Genomic DNA, 17,374 nt, shown 5'->3' with positions numbered 1-17,374 from the left:
CTCGGATTGTGAAAAGAAAATGGGCATGGCAGACGCCCTGTCTTCCGGGGCACCTTGTCCTAACACTTCTAGGACGTCCTCTAGCTTGCTAGCCCCATGTGGACGTCCGTCTAAAGCATAATACTTGCTTTGTGATTTCAGGCCTTGTAGCAGTTTGGCCGAACTGTGACCTTTGGAGAAGTCCCTATTGCAGGTGACCACCTTATCAATATGGGCGCGCCCCAACTTTACGTCCCTCGCCTCGGGAAGAGCGAAAGATGACTTCTTCTGGACGGGCTCCTCCATAATCCTGTTAAGGCCAGAGTGCCAGACATCTTCTTCCTGAGGTAGTGGCTCCTCAATTTATTGCGACTCCTTATAAGGAGATCACCCTCCTATAAGCGGAGTCCTCCGGCGCTCCAAGATCCGCGTCCGTATCCACGTCCTCCGTCCGGCGATGGGGTGTAGATTCATCACGGGCACCTCCGCTCTGACGGGATCCGCGGCTAAGACCTTCTGGAGAGACGGGCGCCTCTGTCACTTTCCGAGCCTTTGATAATGGGACGGGCTCCTCCATGGAGGAGTTCGACGGAGGGATCCGTGCAAGTGTAGAGTCAACACGGGAACCTTCACTCTGACGAGTCTCGCGGTTAAGCCCCTCAGGAGAGACGGGTGCCTCCGTCATTTGTCGAGTCTTCGACAAGGGGATGGGCTCCTCCGTGGAGGTGTTCGGCGGAGGGATCCGTGCCCGACGATAACCTCCACGGACTGACTCGTCGAGGCTGCCCCCGGAGGGCCTCACCACAGAGCCTGTGACTGTAGTAAGGTCTTTGAGCTTACTCTGGATGGGAATTGCTGTGGTGGCGAGGGCCTCCGTCCTATAGGTTGAGTCCTCCGTTAGAACGGGCATTACCATGGTGGCGAGGGCCTCAGTCCTATAGGCGGAGTCCTCCGTTAGGATGGGCATTGCCGTGTTGGCGAGGGCCTCTGTCCTATAGGCGGAGTCCTCCGTTAGGACGGGCATTGCCGTGGCGGCGAGGGCCTCCATCCTATAAGCGGAGTCCTCCGTTGGCACGCCCTCAGTGTCGCAGACCGCGTCCTCCGTCCGGGGTTGATGAGCTGTACCGACGGGCGCCTCCGCACTATGTTGTGGACTGAGGATGAGCACTGCCTTGGAGGCGAGAGCTTCCGTCCTCCGTTGTCTTCCTTCGAAGAGGACGAGGCTTCCGTGGGCTTGCCCGATGGAGGAAGCCGTCCCTGTCGATCGCTCGCATGAGCTGACTCGACGAGGCTGCCCGCCGAAACGGCGACTCCCTCCACTGGTCGGGAAGAGTCGTCTATTTCGTGGCCTTACGCCTATCTGACAAGGACCTTCGGTCCTTCCGAGGGTCAATCTGTGGCTGGCAGAGGCCCTTCTAGGAGGACTGTCTCTGTACGCCAAAGCTGCTCCTCCTGAGCTTCTTCCTCGGGGACCTTGATGGCCTCCTTCTATGTCGCGATCTGGAACAGGACCAGGAATGAGAGCGCCTTCTCCTGGGACCGTCGATGGTGAGTCTTCCTTCTCTAGGGTGCCTTCAGCTGTGGAGACACCTGAAAAACATGCCCAAGAAGCGGGCGAAGAGACAGGGACATTCTTTACTCCACAAGGGAAAAACAGACGAGACGTGACCCGCGAGCACCAGGGCACCGTCTCTAAGACACCCACTAACCTCACTTTAAGGCCCACCCCATGCCTGGAAAGAATCTGCTACCCCACTATAATGAAGAACAGACTCCTGGGGAAGAGCCACTGGCTTCTTCCCCGCAACGGACTTACCTCGTCCCCTACACTGGGTAGGGGAAGGTGGTAGGGAAACTCTAACTGACGTTCCTCCTGGAGACGTCAAGGGCGAAGAGGTGCTAGCCTTCTTGGGCGACCTCTAGGAAGACTTCTTATTCTTGGTACCGAAGCGTACCCACTGCACCTCTGCCCCTGCATGACGAGCACAAGACTAACAAGCACAAGGGAAAGCACAAAGGAATACAGTATACTGTAAAAGCACAAAGGACAAAGTAAAAGCACTAAGCACAAGGGAGAGCACAATGGGCCATGTGGTAACCACACGGTACACGAGTCGGGGACACAAGAGTCGCACTGAGATAAGAGGAGCGTCGAGATGATATCACGACGTGACCAGAGAACTTACTGAAGCTTACGACCCGAGAGAGCATGCGGCCTACCTTGGTTTGCCCTCAGGGCACGTTTTCCTCCACTAGGCCTACAATTATAGAAAATGGGAGTAGGGTAAACTACACAAAACTCTGGTCGTTTGAGAGGAGGTTCCAGGTAACTCCTAAGAAAGTGTTTCGAGGTAAGTCTTTGTGTTGGAACAAATATATATTACAGTCATTTTGGGAAATTGGTCAATTTACAAAATGCCCGGCCATTATGCAAAATGATATTTTCATAATAAAATAAATTTTTTAACATACTTACCCGGTAGTTATATATATAGCTATAATGTACGTCCCTGACGTCACGGCAGAAATTTAAAAACTCGCGGCAATCGCCGATTGGGTAGCCAGGTGTACCACCAGTGCGCCCTCTAGCCAGGTACCTGGAACCATTCCAGTGATTCCTCAGATCTTCCATGCCCATAGGTCTCTAGAGGGGAGGAGGGGGGAATTAAATTATATATAACTAGCGGGTATGTTCAAAAATTTATTTTATTATGAAAATATTTTTAAACATCTGACTTACCCGGTAGTTATATATATAGCCTAGCTGATTGACACCTTTGGTGGAGGGTCAGAGACAGCCAACATTGTTGGAATTTACTTAAGAGTTAATAATCAAGCTTAAGGGTTCGTACCTGATAAGGAAGCTGACTTCAATTAATTCTTTCATTATGTCAGCTTTCCTTACGAGATCCAGCGATCCACCCAGGGGGCTGAAGACCTCTAGGAGCTGTCAAACTGGTCTAAAAAACTCTATGTGACAGGACCTCCTCCAATACCCTTGTTCCAGGCGCTCTCAAGGAACAAACTGACCACCTGACTAAAAATAACAAATTCGGAGCTAATTTGTATTTTTCCTAACCATACAAACCTTAGCTATTTACATAGGGTATTACTTTTAGCGTAGCTGAATGACGAGCCATTAGATTTTTAACAAGGGTTAACTACCCTCTCGCTAGTTAGCGAAGGGGTAGGGGAGGGGTAGCTAGCTACCCCTCCCCCCTCACACACCGGTGAACTGATTCACTTCGCTTAGAGGTAGGACTTCACAGGGGCCAGGGCTGGCGGGCAAATATGTGTAAATAGCTAAGGTTTGTATGGTTAGAAAAAATACAAATTATCTCCGAATTTGTCATTTGTTCCGTAACCGAAATACAAACCACGCTATTTACATAGGGTGACTTAACCCTTAGGTAGGGTGGAAAGTCCCAGCCTTACTGGCTTTGGCTTTTGCCCGGTGACTCAAAATCCGAGTGAGTAGCACTCGAGAAAAGGAGTTCCTGCACCTTGCAAATTCCTTGCTCCGCAAGGAACGTGCGACCTACATAAGCTTGTGTGTGAAGGAATGAAGTGTGACTCGTCCTAGGAAGTTTACCTAAAGTCCTTTAGATGGAATTCTAGGCTGGGACGTTCCCAATACCACCTCGTCAGGGTATGGGGGACGCGACAGTATTATATTAATACTAGGAACACAAGGAAGCATGGTTTACCTGCAGTGGTTTGAGGTCAGCTATGCAGAGAACCCAGGATGCTGCTTTCCCCAAGAGAGGGGATGATGAAGAAAAGAGTAAGGGCCAGACATACTTTTTCATTCATGCAGTCTAAAAGCGGGTAACAATGCCCTCAACCTTCTGCTACCTGTCCATTAAGGAGCCTGAAGTTAGACCAGCTGTTGTGCAGCCACCACAGGGCCGATAGAGAAAGTATTGGGGCTCCTGTGGGTCACGTCCTGCAGGTAGTGGGCTGTGAAGGTCGTTTGACGCTTCCAGACCCCAGCTTGTAGCACCTGTGTAACAGAGAAGTTTCTCTTAAATGCCAGGGACGTTGGGATACCTCTGACATCGTGTACTCTAGGGCGACGTGACGGAGTAGGGTCTGGATTCAGGGCATGATGGATGACCCTTCGAATCCAAGCTGAGATGGTATTCTTGGTAACCCTCCTCTTCGTCCTTCCTGTGCTCACAAACAGGGCTTGCATGCGAGGACGAACTGCAGCTGTTCTTTTAAGATAACGCCTCACACTCCTTACTGGGCATAGTAGGAGATGGTCTGGGTCATCTGTTACAGAACGAAGACTCAAAATCCTGAAGGAGTCGAATCGTGGGTCCGGAACTCCAGGATTTTGAGTCTTAGCAACAAACTCAGGGACGAACCTGAACGTTACCTCCACCCATCCCCTTGAATGGGCGACGTTGTACGAGAGACCATGAAGTTCACTGACACGCTTGACTGAAGCCAGAGCGAGCAGGAACACCGTCTTCCAAGTCAGGTGACGATCAGAAGCCTGGCATAATGGTTCGAACGGAGGTCTCTTAAGAGCCCTGAGAACCCGAACCACGTTCCATGGAGGAGGTCTCACTTCCGACTGAGGGCTGGTAAGTTCGTAGCTTCGTATGAGCAAAGAAAGTTCCAGCGAGAAAGAAATGTCTATTCCTTTCAGCCTGAAGGCCAGGCTTAAGGATGAGCGATAGCCTTTCACCGCTGAGACCGAAAGGCGCATTTCCTCCCGCAAATATACAAGAAACTCCGCTATAGCTGGAATAGTGGCATCGAGGGGAGAGATACCCCTCCCACGACACCAACCACAGAAGACTCTCCACTTCGCCTGGTAGACCCCTGCAGATGACTTTCGCAGATATCGAGACATCCTCTCCGCAACTTGTTGCGAAAAGCCTCTCTCTGTGAGGAGATGCTGGATAGTCTCCAGGCATGAAGTCGAAGCGATGCCACGGCTTTGTGGAAGATGTTGCAGTGTGGGTGCTTGAGTAGCTCGTGTCGTGGAAGGAGTTCTCTCGGGAGTTTCGTCAGGAGCTGCAGAAGGTCCGGGAACCACTCTGCATGATGCCATAGCAGAGCTATCAAGGTCATTGACAGGTTGACCGATAGTTTGGTCTTGTTGAGCACCCTTCTCATCAGACAGAACGGTGGAAAGGCGTAGACGTCGATGTTGTCCCACCGTTGTTGGAAGGCATCTTGCCAGAGTGCCTTGGGGTCCGGGACTGAGGAGCAGTACAGCGGCAGCTTGAAGTTCAAGGCTGTCGCGAACAAGTCCACTGTCGGCGAACCCCACAAAGTCAGGACTTTGTTGGCTACTAGAGGATCCAAAGAACACTCAGTACTCACTATCTGCGAAGCTCTGCTCAGACTGTTGGCGAGCACATTCCTTTTGGTGGGAATGAAGCAAGCTGACAGTGGTATCGAGTGGACTTCGGTCCATCTCGGTATCTCTACTGCAAGATGGGATAGCTGATGTGAAAAGGTACCTCCCTGCTTGTTGATATAAGCCACTACTGTGGTGTTGTCGCTCATCACCACCACAGAGTGACCCCCCAGGGTCTGTTGGAAATGTTGAAGGGCCAGAAATACGGCCTTCATTTCCAGCAGATTGATGTGGAGGTACTTTTCTGATTCTGACCATAGGCCTGAGATCCTGTGGTTCAGAACATGAGCCCCCCACCCTTCTTTTGACGCGACCGAGAACAGCATCAAATCCGGGGGGAGGACAATAAGATCCACTCCCTTTCGAAGGTTTCCGTCGGTCAACTACCACTGCAGGTCCGTCCATTCCGCAGGACCCATAGGGACCAGAATGTCCGGGGAATCGTAGCCTTGATTCCACCGGGACTTGAGCCGCCATTGCAGGGATCTCATCCTGAGGCGGCCGTTTGGAACTAGACGGGCCAGGGAGGACAGGTGACCTAGGAGACGTAACAAAGATTGGGCTGGAAGCTCTTCTCTCCTCAGCCTTGCTATCCTGTCGTCTGATGGAAAGGCTTTGTGGAGATTGGTGTCAAATATCATGCCTAGATATACCAGTCGTTGAGATGGAAGCAGAGAAGACTTCTCGAGATTTACCATGATCCCTAGATCTTGGCAAAGTCCCAGAAGCTTGTCTCGGTGTCCAAGAAGGGTCAACTCCGAGTCTGCCAGGATCAGCCAGTCGTCCAGATAGCGAAGGAGACGGATGCCGATCCTGTGTGCCCACGAAGATATCAGGGTGAACACTGGTGAACACCTGTGGTGCTGTGGAGAGACCAAAACACAGCACCTTGAACTGGTAGATCTTGTCGTCTAGGCTGAATCTCAAGTACTTCCTGGAAGACGGATGGATTGGGATCTGGAAGTACGCGTCCATTAGATCCAGTGTGCACATGAAGTCTTACGGTCTCACTGCAAGTCTGACCGTCTCTGCTGTCTCCATGCTGAATGAAGTTTGTTTGACAAACTTGTTCAGGGCTGAGAGGTCGATGACGGATCTCCAGCCTCCAGACGCCTTCTTTACAAGAAAAAGTCGACTGAAGAAGCCTGGGGAGCCATAGACGACCTCTTGGAGAGCATCCTTCTTGAGCATGGTCTCGACTTCTGCCCGAAGGGCTAGACCCTTTGCCAATCCCATGGCATAGGAGCTGAACGACACTGGATTCGCTGTCAGGGGAGGGAGAGATGTTATGAACGGGACGCGATATCCTTGGCTGATCACAGAGATCGTCCAGGAATCAGCCCCGAGTTGCTGCCACCTGAACGTGCAACTCTGCATGCATCCCCCCACTGGTGGACACGCAGGGGGATTGCCAATCCTAGGATTCTTGCCTCCCCTGGAGGAATTTCCGCCATTCCTGTCCTTGACAGGAAAGGGCACCTTTGCCTTTGCTGCCGGAGCCGGTTTCAATATCCTAGACTGACGAGGCTGTTGTTGTTGAGGTGCTGGAGGCTTGTAGGTTCTGGATGTAAGAGCCCTTTGGCGGAGAGAATCGTGACGATTTCCTCCACCTCTCAGCTGTCCGTTCCACATCCTTGGGCTCAAACAGACTCTTTCCAAGGATGGAAGAGTGTCTGAGCTTGCAGACATCCACGGCTGGGACCTTCGCATGGAACCTCTCGGTCACCGCATCACGACGCTTTAAGATCGAGTTTGCCCACAAGTTCGAAACTTGGTGAACTAGAAACTCGATGGTGCGCGTGCCCGAGAGGAGAAAAGTCTCCATGGCCTTCCTGGTGCTCTCCTTGGACAAGTCCTCGGATCGCAACAGGATGCCCAGAGACCCCAGCCAGACATCCAGCCACGAAGTGGTCTGCATGGCACACTTTGCGACTTTCTCCTGGCTCAAGATCTCTGTAGCCGAGAATGTCACCTGCCGGGCGGAGAGTTTCCCAAGAGAAATTCCCCTGGTAAGCTCTTCCACAGAATGGTGGAGAGGAAGAGCTAAACAAGACTCCCCCAAGATCTCAAAGTACCTCCTCTTTTGTACACGAGGAGGTGGGAGGAGTTTGTTGCCGGCAGAGGAACGGCTGGAGGAGGTGAGTTCGGAGAGCTGGATCTCAACCTTGTCTCTGGCGCTCTTAACCCCCTGGGACCAGGGCAGAGACGCACTGGCCTTCGGAGGTTTTTGAGTGCCGTAGACTTGGTCCAGAACCGTAACCTTGCCTTCGCGAGGGGCGGTCTCCGGTTCCTCGAACCTGTTGAGTTGCCTCATCAGACTCAGGACCTGCCAGAAGGCATGCTCAGACTCATGCAGCTCTCCTCCTTGTGGACTAACAGCAAAGTCTCCTGTCCCCAGCTGCTCTACTTGGGGGGACACGTGGACGTTCTCCTGGGGTCTTGCTGGCTCTGGTCGAATCCGGGATGAAAACTTAGGACGGTCTTCAAGTCCTTGGGCTCCTTCCTAAAAGGAATACAGGACTCCAGTAAAGAAGTCTGAGGGCTCCTCTCTGCTCCCACACAAGACGATTCTCCTACTCGAGGTGGGGTTCCTCCCATTAGTGCAGTGGGAAAATGTCTCGCCTCGCTGGACTCTCCTGAGGACGGAAAGGCTTCGTCCACAGGAGAAGGAGAAAACGTCTGAGAGGGGGAAGGGGCCTTCCTGACGGACTTCTTGGGAGCCATTAACCCTAGGAAAAGTCACCACGAAGTCCACTCCTCTCCTCTTCAGCGGAGACGAGGCTGCCGTTGGTTTGAGGCCTAGATCAGCGAGGGCCAGCTTAACAGCCTGGACGACCGCTTTGATCAGAGACCCAAACCAAGGCTGACGGCTGACAGACGCAGTGTCAGCGACTACCGCTGGAGGGAAGGGGATCGGGCAATCCTTAGGAGTGGACACCACAGGGACTGCCTGAAAAGAAGAAGAGTGTTGCCTAGACCTCTCTGAAGATTCTTCTTCCTCCTGCAAGTGCGCTGCTCTGCTCTTACGGGGTGGAGATCGTGATGACAATGATCTGGAAGTACGCGCTCCAGAGGACTCGCAAGGTTGCCCGTGCTGCGAAACCCGGCAGGAATCGCGGTCAGGATCGCGCCATGGTAGAATCACGGGTTTGCGCGCGGGCGAACGTTGGCGCACACGCGTGAGGGCGCGCGGAGATGAAAGCGCGGGTGCGCATGGGCGAGAGGGCGCGTGGGCGAGTGGGCGCGCGGAGATGAAAGCGCGGGCGAGTGAGCGCACTGACTTCTGGCGTCAAGGGGCCCAAGATCATCACGTCTGGCATCACGTTGTTCCAACGCTTGACGCTCAGAACTAAGACGCTCGCGATCCTTATGATCGGAACTGGCGTCCGCGATCTCGACGCTCGGTTCGACTGAAGTCATCACGACGTCCGAGGCTCTTACGCTCGGCGTCACATCTGACTGCTTGACGCTCGGCGTCACATCCTGCTTGACGCTCGGCGTCACGTCTGGCTGCTTGACGCTCGACGTCATGTCCTGCTTAACGCTCGGCGTCACGTCTGGCTGCTTGACGCTCAACGTCACGTCCTGCTTGACACTCGGCATCACATATACAGTAACTGCTTGACGCTCAACGTCACGTCCTGCTTGACACTCGGCATCACATATACAGTAACTGCTTGACGCTCGGCATCACATCTGACTGCTTGACGCTCGGCGTCATGTCTGACTGCTTGACACTCGGTGTCACGTCTGACTGCTTGACGCTCACTGTCATGTCTAACTGCTTGATGCTCTAACTGCTTGACGCTCGGTGTCATGCGGATCAGTTTCAAGACGCTTAGCAAGAGGATCGTCATTACGCCGCTCGCAATATCAAAACGTCTGGCGTCACGGAACAACGACGTTCGAGATCTAGAAGCTCGGAACTAAGACGTTCGCGATCTAGACGCTCAGAACTATGACGTTCGCTCGTCCAACAAAAGAGATATTAGAAGTTGCACTCAGTGTCAAACATCGTGTCTAACTCTTATAGCAGCGTTAGTAGCTTGCCGTTCAATGCTCTGACGCTCGGCGTTACGTGTCATGACTTCCAACTACTCGACGCTTGGCGTGATGTAGTCCAACTCATTAACACTCGGCGTCTTTTCTGACACTTGGCGTCATGACGTTTAGAATCTAAAAGCTCGGCGTCATGACAAGCAACTCTCTTCTTGTCTAGCAGGAAGGGAAATACGTAAGACGCCAGCCCCGTCTGTGAGCTGCGTCATCCGACGGTGAAGATAACACCTTTACCTTGCCTTTCCCATGGCAAGGGCGAGCGTTCTGGGAAGCGTCAACAGGAACGCTCGAGGGGACATCTGCTCGGGCGCTAACGCCTCTCGTTTCCTTTAGCTGATCGACATTCCTTCTCCCAGGGGTTGGGGAGCTTGGAAGGGGTCTAGGGCTAGTAGAACGGCAGGTACGAGCAGACGCACCCTCCACTGCATTGGTTTAGCGCTGTAACTTGCACTTTTAAATTCTTTCACATCAGACCATAATTTAGACCTGCCCGCTACAAGAGATTTTACTCTTTCGCCCAGGGCTTGAATAAGAATACAATAGGCTACAATTAATAATAGTATTCCCAATATTGAAAAAAAAAATTATACAAAGTAATTTGGGGGACTGTATCGATCGTCATGAGTACTACGTAGCGTAAATTTAAATATACAGTACAGTAGTTTTATTTAATCTCTGAAAAATAGATCGATGATTATCTAAAGAAAGTATACCAATAGGACAAATATTTTCTTAAAAATAATATATTCCTTTTACATTATAAAAATTAAATACTTTTGCTTTCTAAGTTAGTATTTTCTTTTCATTCCTTGCAAGAAAAAGAAATGAATTTTACAAGTCATATTACTTAGTTTACATCACATGATTTGTGACGTCATAGTGTTGGCTGAATGATATCCTTCCACCATCATGTTTTTAAGAGTACAGTAGGTTCAATAGTTTTACAGTAGGGGAAAAAAACTCCTAATCCTACCCCTTTCGAGCTACGAACATAGCGATCATATTCCAACCACTAACTCTCCGTCAAAATAAAATCTAACGAGCGAAAGCCAAAAGCAAATTGTACATCACCAAGATAACTGCAATTATACAGGTTACAGCGAGTGAAAAATCCAACGATGTCGCCGGTGCGGCGGCAGGGAAGATCTGAGGAATCACTGGAATGGTTCCAAGTACCTGGCTAAAGGGTGTACCATCCGTGTGTCACACGATCGTACATAAATTATTTTTATATATATTATGCTTGTATCTACGCTCTTCCCTCGCACTAAAAAGAACCTGAAATAACATGTCTGCGTGTTTCCTCTCTAACATTGTCTGATTCTCGAACATGAAAATTCCTGTTGCCTTGAGGTTTTTTATATAAAGGAGAGTGTTCTTTAATAGTTACTCATTGGTGACCCCGGAAGTCGACTCGCTCCCACCGACTTCCACCCCCACCCCCCTCGCCTCTCCATCGTTGGTACTATGGCAGACTCTACGGAAGTTAGCGCTGCGGCTCCACCATTGAAACTTTCGTCATTCGCCAGCGCACAGAAGTCCAGTTTCGCATCAACGGCGTGACTCACTCAACCACCAAAGCAGATTATGTTCTCGCGGCGATACCCGAGGACACCTTCCTAGAAATATCCGACTGGCTTTGTGAACAAGGAGACACCCCAATAGCGTATGACGCCCTCAAAACATACCTTCTGCAGCAGTACTCGCCGTCGCCAGCCGCCCGAATAGCAAAGCTTTTTCAGCTCTTTCAACAACCGTTGGGGGACCAAAGGGCTTTGCTTGCCCTCAGGGAAATGACCAGTATCGCTCGCCTTCAACATGCCGCACACGGCTCTCCTCGTGAGGTGAACCTACTTCGTGCCCTTTGGATACGCCTTTTACCCGGACCTATACGCGCTGCCATACCCGATGTCGATAGTTTACCCATAAAGGACTTGATGACCAAAGCCGACGCCCTTATGGACTGCCACTTCAAGACCTCCATCAACGCCTCCACCCCTGACGAAGAGGATGCCTATTCAACGTCAACCGAAGCTGACATGAATGCCGTAGGACATACACGCCCACACCGTGACGTGCCAAAGCGGCGACAAAGCCACCCACCACCCACCCATCGCTCGCGCCCCAACAAACGACTTCTACAGCCACTTACTACCTCCCATCCGCCGCAGTTTTGCTACTACCACTTCAGATTCGGGGCAACCGCGAAGAAATGTCCCGAGGATTGTCAATGGCCAAAAAACGTGTAAGTAGGCCATCGCTTGTGGCGGTGGCCTCCTGTGTTTCTAATCTTTTCTTTTTACATGATGCAGGATCGGGCGTGCGATTTTTGGTAGACACGGGTGCTTGTCGTTCTCTTTTGCCAAGGAAACTCTTCAAGACACGACGTAGTCTGTCTACATCTGTCGACGTCCGCTTGGTAGCTGCCAACGGATCTGCGATACCCACCTACGGTTACGAGAACCTCACATTATCGTTCAGAAACGGTAAATTCAATTGGAAGTTTCTCGTTGCTGACGTCACAATGCCAATCCTCGGTGCGGATTTCCTCTCTCATTTCCACCTTCTGGTCGATGTCGCCCACCGACGATTGGTCAACGCAGACTCGTACTTGTCAACACCTCTTCAACCCGCGCCCTCTAACCTCGCTCTCCACATCAGCGCACCCACGGATGACTATGCTCACCTCCTCACGTCGTACCCGGAAGCTTTCCGTCCAGAACTTCGCCAAACGCCCACGGTTCCTGCCAAGCACGGCATTTATCACCATATCAAGACGACGGGACCCCCAGTCTTCGCAAAATTCAGACGTCTGGCACCGGAACGATTGGCAGCCGACAAACAGACGTTCGCCGAAATGGAGGAAATGGGCCTTTGCCAAAAGGCCTCCAGTCCATGGTCGTCACCCTTACACATCGTTCTGAAGAAAGACGGCTCCCTCCGTCCGTACGGGGATTACAGGCGCATGAACATGCAAACAGAACCAGATCACTACCCCCTCCCAAACATTGCCGAAGTGACCTCCTACCTCCACACAGCAAAGGTTTTCTCTACGCTCGATCTCCTGAAGGGGTATTATCAGGTGCCTATGAACCCAGAAGACATCCCCAAGACTGCCATCACCACTCCGTTTGGTACATACAGTACACCTTCAATCACTCCTGTTTTGGCCTTCGTAATGCTGGGGCAACGTTTCAACGTCTCATGGATGGCATCTTAGGGGACCTCCCTTTCTGTGTATGTTATGTGGACGACATACTGTACTTGTGTTCTCCTCCTCAAAAGAGGAACACCTCCGTCACATGCGCATCGTGCTCGACCGCCTGCAACAAAACAGCCTTGTAGTCCGGTACAAGTGTACCTTTGGCGCCAACGAAGTGTCGTTCTTAGGGCATCGCATCACTCCTGAAGGAGTCCATCCCCTCCCTGAGAAGGTAGCAGCCGTTCAGAACTTCCCCGCGCCCTCGACCGTCAAAGCTCTGCAGGAGTTCTTGGGCATGATCAACTATTATCACCGTTTTCTGCCAGCCATTGCCGCCATTCTTGCTCCCCTCTACGCCTCCCTCAAGGACAAGCCAAAGGACCTGAAGTGGGGTCCCCTTCAAGAAGCAGCCTTCTGCAATGCAAAGAAGGCCCTATCAACAGCTGCGACTCTCACTTTTCCTATCCCACATGCCCCTCTCCTTCTCTCCACCGATGCCAGCGACGTCGCTATTGGTGCAGTACTTGAGCAGGTGGTCAACGGCTCGCCCCGCCCATTGGCCTTCTTCAGCAGAAAACTGTCCAATGCAGAATCAGGCTATTCTACCTTCGATCGAGAATTGCTGGCGGTGCACTTGGCTGTCCGTCACTTTCGCCATTTCTTAGCAGGTACGCCCTTCGTCATTCGCACAGACCACATGCCTCTGGTGCACGCCTTCATTCGACAGTCTGATGCCTGGACCGCCCGGCAACGCCGACATCTCTCCGCCGTGGCTGAATACAATTGCACCCTTCAATACGTCCCTGGGAAAATGAATCCCGTTGCTGATGCCCTGTCAAGAAACACGTTGGCTGCCGTTCAACTGGGATTGGATTACAACGCCCTGGCTGAAGCCCAACGACAGGATCCAGAATATCAAGCATGTAGGTCATCCTGCACATCCTTCCGTTGGGAAGACTTCCCCCTCGACGACTCCAACACCACCCTCCTCTGTGACATCAGTACTGGCAGACCACGACCTTGGATTCCTGCTCCCATGCGCCGACAGGTGTTTGATTTCATTCATGGCCTTTCACATCCCTCGTGCCGTTCTACTGCACAGCTGCTGAAGGCAAAGTTCATTTGGCACTGCATTTCTAAGGATGCTAAGGATTGGGTCAGCGCCTGTACTTCTTGCCAAACTTCCAAAGTACATCGACACACGGATTCCGGAGTGGGCACCTTTCCTCAACCTCAGCGTCGTTTCGCACACATTCACGTCGACGTTGTAGGCCCCCTACCCACATCACAAGGACATCGTTACCTGTTTACCGTCATCGACCGCTCCACCCGTTGGCCTGAAGCCATTCCCATGGAAACTGCAACGTCCGCCTCATGTACATCTGCCTTACTCTCTGGATGGATTGCAAGATTTGGTATCCCTGAGCATATTACTTCTGACAGAGGAACCACTTTCACCTCTCAATTGTGGACATCATAAGCGAATCTCCTGAGCATCACCCTACATCAGACAACGGCCTACAACCCCGCTGCCAATGGAATGGTTGAACGTTTTCATCGCACCCTCAAAGCACCTTTGATGTCCCGCTGCAAGGATTCAAACTGGTTTACTCAGCTTCCCTGGGTCCTCCTGGCACTAAGGACCACTCCTAAAGACGCCCTCGACGTCTCGGCAGCTGAAATGGTGTATGGCGACCCGTTGGTCGTCCCTGCCGAATTTTTTCCTTCTACAACCTCCTCCGATGATCTCCAGCGCATACGTCACGTCGTGGGAAAATTTACTCCATGCCGCCAGACTTACAAGCTCCCAGCGAAGCATCCCATACCAACAGACTTGCACTCTGCAACGCACGTCTTCCTGCGCAACGACACCACCAAGCCACCACTAACGCCCCCTTACACGGGCCCTTTCCTTGTGATCCGACGCAGTCCGAAAGCATTCCTACTAAACATTCGTGGCAAAGAAGACTGGGTCTCCATTGATCGTCTAAAACCTGCTTATCTACTGCCAGATGACCCGCCTACAGTTCACCTCTCTAGATCATGGCGCCCTATTTAAGATGTACAGTATGTCATTTTTAGAGGGGGAGCCATGTACCATCCGTGTGTCACACGATCGTACATAAATTATTTTGTATATATTATGCTTGCATCTGCGCTCTTCCCTCGCACTAAAAAGAACCTGAAATAACATGTCTGCGTGTTTCCTCTCTAACATTGTCTGTTTCTCGAACATGAAAATTCCTGTTGCCTTGAGGTTTTGTATATAAAGGAGAGTGTTCTTTAATAAAATTACTCGGTTGATTGCATCTTGCCTTTGAGTCATAACCTTTCTCTCTGCTGTCACAAGGTCGCACTGGTGGTACACCTGGCTACCCAATCAGCGATTGCCACGAGTTTTGAAATTTCTGCCGTGACGTCAGGGACATATAGCTATATATATAACTACCGGGTAAGTCAGATGTTTAAAAAAAACCAAATTCGTGGTCACTTTGCAAAATGACTTAAATATCTCTACATTTTGCTAAAAGGCCAAGATTTTGGTCCATTTACAAAATCATCAGTATCATCATTGGCAAGGTTACAAAAATGTCCAAACAACAAGTAGATTAGGTTAGGAACTTCCAGGTTAGGTTAGGTGGGTTTGTTAGGTTCTGTACCCTTTTGTACCTTTTTATATACAATATTGTGTACAGTAAAGGGTATATGGAAAAATGTTTTAAAATACACATGCTAATATTATCGTAGCATTGCTAACGTTAGCAGTGCCATCGTAAGGTTGGTAACGTTGCGTAACATTGCTAATGTTAGCGCGCAGTTCATACGTGAGTGAAGTGACACAGAATTTGAAAAAATCATTATAATTAAACATTTTAACAGAATACATATAACAAAAGTCATTACATTTAAACATTTTAACAGAAAATATATGTTTTTCTGTAGAAAATAACGTGATTTAACCAGTTTTCACCTTCATTTCATCCGTAATAACAGCAACCAGTTCGGCTATTTAAAGTTAGTCGAACTGGTTGTTCTGTTTGTTTGCGGTTGAAATGAAGGTCAAATTTGGTCAAATCACGTTACAGGTATTTACTACAGGAATACATATATTTTCTGTTTGAAATGAGAATCTGTAATACAGTAAAACTTGGGAGGGGTTATAAGAGAAGAAGTAATCCTATTGGTAGAGGGGGAGTTTATGCGCAGAAGGTAGAAAGAGAGCGACTACAACCGACCCGTAGAATGCCAACAAATAAATGAAAAACACAGCTAATGTTAGCATGTTACGCTAACATTGCTAATGGCAGCTCAATATTACTGTATTTTTTCATCGGTTTATTATACATCCAAGAAAGTAATGTATAGAGAAGAAAAGGCTTGTTTTACCATTATATACCAATTCCCCAGTATGTTTTCCCCACCCAAAACCCCGAGTTCCCACTGGTGGTCCCCCATTATCGTTGGATATAGATATACATATACAGTATACTTCTGAAACTATTCATTTGCGACAAGAACAAGTGTCATTTTTGAAGAGAGGAATTTTTTCTATAGGAAAAAGTAGTTTTATCTCTAGGTTACATTGCCCTGTAATACATTACAATAATACCTATACGTATATGTGAAGAGCTTTTGTATACAGTTTATTATAAACACATTGTACTTATAAGAGATCAAAGGGTTTTATTATAGTTTCGGACGGGAAAGGCTTCCCTACAAAAAAACGGTTTCCTATTGAAAAAATACATATATGAGGTAAAAGCGCATAATAGCTTGTGGGTATATATATATATATATATATATATATATATATATATATATATATATATATATATATATATATATATATATATATATATATATGTGTGTGTGTGTGTGTGTGTGTGAAGAGTTTTTGTATACAGTTTATTATAAACAGTACTTATAAGAGATCAAAGGGTTTTATTATAGTTTCGGACGGGAAAGGCTTCCCTACAACAAACGGTTTCCTATTGAAAAAATATATATAAAAATACATATATGAGGTAAAAGCGCATAATAGCTTGTGTATGAAGTAAAATGTCCAAGTGTGTACAGCAATCAACGAGTAACCTTGGAAGCCTAGCACAGCACTAGCTAATATTTTTGGCCTAGCCTACTCTAGTAAAGTGAGCCACTTAATTTGGTTTTATCGTAGTGTATTACAGGGCAATATAACCTTAATTTAGCCTAGAATAGCACCATGAGTAAACATAATATACAAGACGAAATAAGTAAGGTATATGTGTTGATCTAAGGTAAGACCACTTGTTACATCTCGGCATTTACTTACGTCTAATATGATGAAAAATGGAACTAAGGTTTATAATTACCTAGACAAGTTCGTCCTTAGTATTTTATATAATCATAAACATTCACTGAAATCCTTCTTGAACGTATATTACCAGAGTAACACATAAAGTAGTAATACAACGTCGCGCCTAAATATCTGTCAGCTGATTTGATCATTTGAAACCCTGTGAAATTTGTAATGAAGGAGGCGTTCTCAACAGAACTCATTTCAATAGCAATTTTGGAGATATATTGAAACTTTTAGCTTCTGGTTCTGTAATTATTAGTTTATATTTCTCTTATGCCAAAACTATTTAGGTGATTTTATATTTTTTTAAGGAAACCTATTACTGTGTACTAATCACCGTCTTTGCTGGTTGGTGGCAAGAGAATTTCGGGCATGGATATATCACAGATAACATTATTAACGAGCTTCTTTTATATTT

The 17,374-nt window shown here is 49.0% G+C and overlaps 1 protein-coding gene across 2 annotated transcripts in view; it reads right to left on the bottom strand.

The window, feature by feature from the left end:
* Nucleotides 1–17,138, bottom strand: part of LOC137652336 (protein NEDD1-like) — a 152,408-nt gene extending 135,270 nt beyond the window's left edge. The window contains exon 1 of one of the 2 annotated variants that reach the window (XM_068385680.1): nucleotides 16,970–17,138. The gene's annotated coding sequence lies outside the window, so the exon portion shown is untranslated. The remainder of the gene's footprint in view (nucleotides 1–16,969) is intronic. The other variant, XM_068385679.1, reaches the window with a different exon arrangement.
* Nucleotides 17,139–17,374: the final 236 nt, after the last annotated feature.

The sequence above is a fragment of the Palaemon carinicauda genome, chromosome 13 (assembly GCF_036898095.1).
Source record: "Palaemon carinicauda isolate YSFRI2023 chromosome 13, ASM3689809v2, whole genome shotgun sequence".
Lineage (NCBI taxonomy): Eukaryota > Metazoa > Arthropoda > Malacostraca > Decapoda > Palaemonidae > Palaemon > Palaemon carinicauda.
The sequence above is the reverse complement of the archived record's forward strand: the minus strand, read 5'-3'. Positions and strand labels throughout refer to the sequence as shown.